This window comes from Octopus bimaculoides, chromosome 28 (genome assembly GCF_001194135.2).
Source record: "Octopus bimaculoides isolate UCB-OBI-ISO-001 chromosome 28, ASM119413v2, whole genome shotgun sequence".
Classification (NCBI taxonomy): domain Eukaryota; kingdom Metazoa; phylum Mollusca; class Cephalopoda; order Octopoda; family Octopodidae; genus Octopus; species Octopus bimaculoides.
The window spans coordinates 18,142,519-18,144,910 of record NC_069008.1 but is presented as its reverse complement, the minus strand read 5'-3'; the positions used below and the strand labels follow the sequence as shown (position 1 = coordinate 18,144,910).

Genomic DNA, 2,392 nt, shown 5'->3' with positions numbered 1-2,392 from the left:
CCCTTTTCCTCTTTATCTGAAATGACATCATGACGTAAACTCATTCGCTTATCAATGTTTCTGTCACTTTGAAACTTTTCAAACACAAATCCATCCACGACCTGTTGCATAAAACACACACACACACACACACACACACACACCCTGCTATATTTATTTGGTGTTTCATTTGAAGCCGTGAATCTGTGCAGCATCCGCGGTGTTACATCGAAGGTCGTTTGTCACTGAATGCTTTCCAAGAAGCCCCGTCAGTCGATGTTATCAGCCTCGTTTACGCCAACCTGATTTATGTTTTGCCCCTTAACCCTGGCTGTTTAATGAAGGCTTTCAAACGACCCTGATGCAACGGTGAGAGACTGGTGGAATCGATGGTGCACTTTTGGCTTCGATTGATGTGGATCGTTGTTTCTTTTTGGAGTTCTGGTGGTAGTTTGTGATTTGAGATATTGCGGGATCAAATCACATGCCAAGACAACAAAATACAAATATACACGCATTCACTCTCTCTCACACACACATATATACATTCATCATTGTCCTTTGACATCTGTTTTCTGCTTTCCATGCTGGCATGGGTTGTATGTTTTGACAAGAACCAATGATCTGCAGAGCTGCATCAAGCTCCAATGTCAGATTTGGTGTGGTTTCTATGGCTGGATGTTAAAGTATGTTCTGGGTACTTTTCATGTGGCACCAGCATTAGTGAGGTCACCAAATATCTTGCAAGATTAGAAAAGAACACGAAAAAGATATGAAAGCCCTTGACTAAGTAGTGGGGGGCAAAGTATCTGAGGTAGGGGTCATGGCTGGGTATTGTGAAGCTGAAGTATTGTCTCGCTTTCAAGGAAGTGCACGGTTGTATAAGTTATATAAAGTGCTCGACTGAGTAATTAAGATATTGATGTGATTCCTGCCACAGGAAACAGACTGTGGGTCAGTAATGCATTGTGGGATACTGGTAGGTATCGTATCATTGATCGTATCAGTCGGGACCCTAATCATCGTAATCGATGGAGTGCACCTTCACAGCATTTGTTTTAATTAATTTTGAAAAAATAATGACGAATATAGAAGGGCAAGTGTCTAGTATAACCTTGGGGCATCCCAAGCCTTGTAAGTGGGTTTAGTAGATGGAAACTGAAGGAAGCCCCACGTGTTTGTATGTATGCATATGTGTGTGTACGTGTGCGTGTCTTTTGTTTGTCTTCCACCACCCTCTGACAACCGGTGTTGGTGTGTTTATGTCCCTACAACTTAGCTGTTCAGCAAAAGAAGCTGATAGAACAAATGCCAGGCTTACAAAACAAAACAAAAAAAGTAACGGGGTTGATTTGTTCAACAAAAAATTCTTCAAGGTAGTGCCCCAGCTTGGCCACGGTCTAATGGTTGAAACAAGTAAAAGAAACAGATTATAAAGCTGGTGTTTGGAACATAAATTCATTTCAATGGAAAGATTTCATTAAGATTATTTTATGACCGGAAGTTTGTACAATAGAATCAGGAGGAGAATGGCTCCAGCCTGGTCGGTACCAACAAAGGTTAAAACAAGTCATTAGGGAGTTCATATTCCCAAGAAAATATATTTTAAGGATTCAATTTCTTCTCTAAACACAACTGAGAAGATTTTGTTTATTCTTTCATCCAACTTGTTTATCTGTCATTTGGCTACGGGGGGGGCATGGGAGGGGGGACTGTTAGCTGCCTGTCTATATGCATGTATATATATGTGCATATGTATATGTATGTGTGTATATGTATATATATATATCTGTATATACATATATGTATGTGTGCGTATATATATATATATATAATTATGTGTATTTCTTCTATCTTAATGAATAAAAATTCTTCTGATAGAATAAATGGGTTAAGAGAAACCAATGTAGCAAAGAACACAAAATAACTGTGGTTTAGTTCCTGTTTTTAAGGCAGGAACTCCTTGAAATTTTGAGTATTTGAGTATATTTAAGAATTTAAGGATTGCAGAAAACGCATGTTATAATTGTATACTTTATTCCTACATATGTTTCAAAGGATTACAACCTGTGTGATTCATAGGGATCTTTGATATTAAAATTGTAACCTTCTCATTAGGGAATATATATATATGGGGTTCTGATGATTATGGTTCCATTACAAATCAGGCTGTAGAGAAATAGACAGTCGGTAAGATTCGTTAAATTTGAAACCGGTACCTGTTTCATTATGTTCCTTTTCGGTGATTTTAAATGTCTTGCCCGCTTACGTTTTGGTATCACGCTATATTTCATGTTAAGAACAATTTAGGTATTTTTAGACACAAGATGTGATCTATTTCTAGCACATTAAATGTCCACATTAGTGGTCAACGTCATATATAAAAATATACATATATATATATATATATATA

The 2,392-nt window shown here is 37.5% G+C and overlaps 1 protein-coding gene across 1 annotated transcript in view; it reads left to right on the top strand.

Annotated features, from left to right (window-relative positions):
* LOC106872267 (metalloprotease TIKI1) overlaps positions 1 to 2,392 on the top strand; it is a 98,308-nt gene that overhangs the window by 36,478 nt on the left and 59,438 nt on the right. The gene's annotated exons all lie outside the window — the stretch shown is intronic.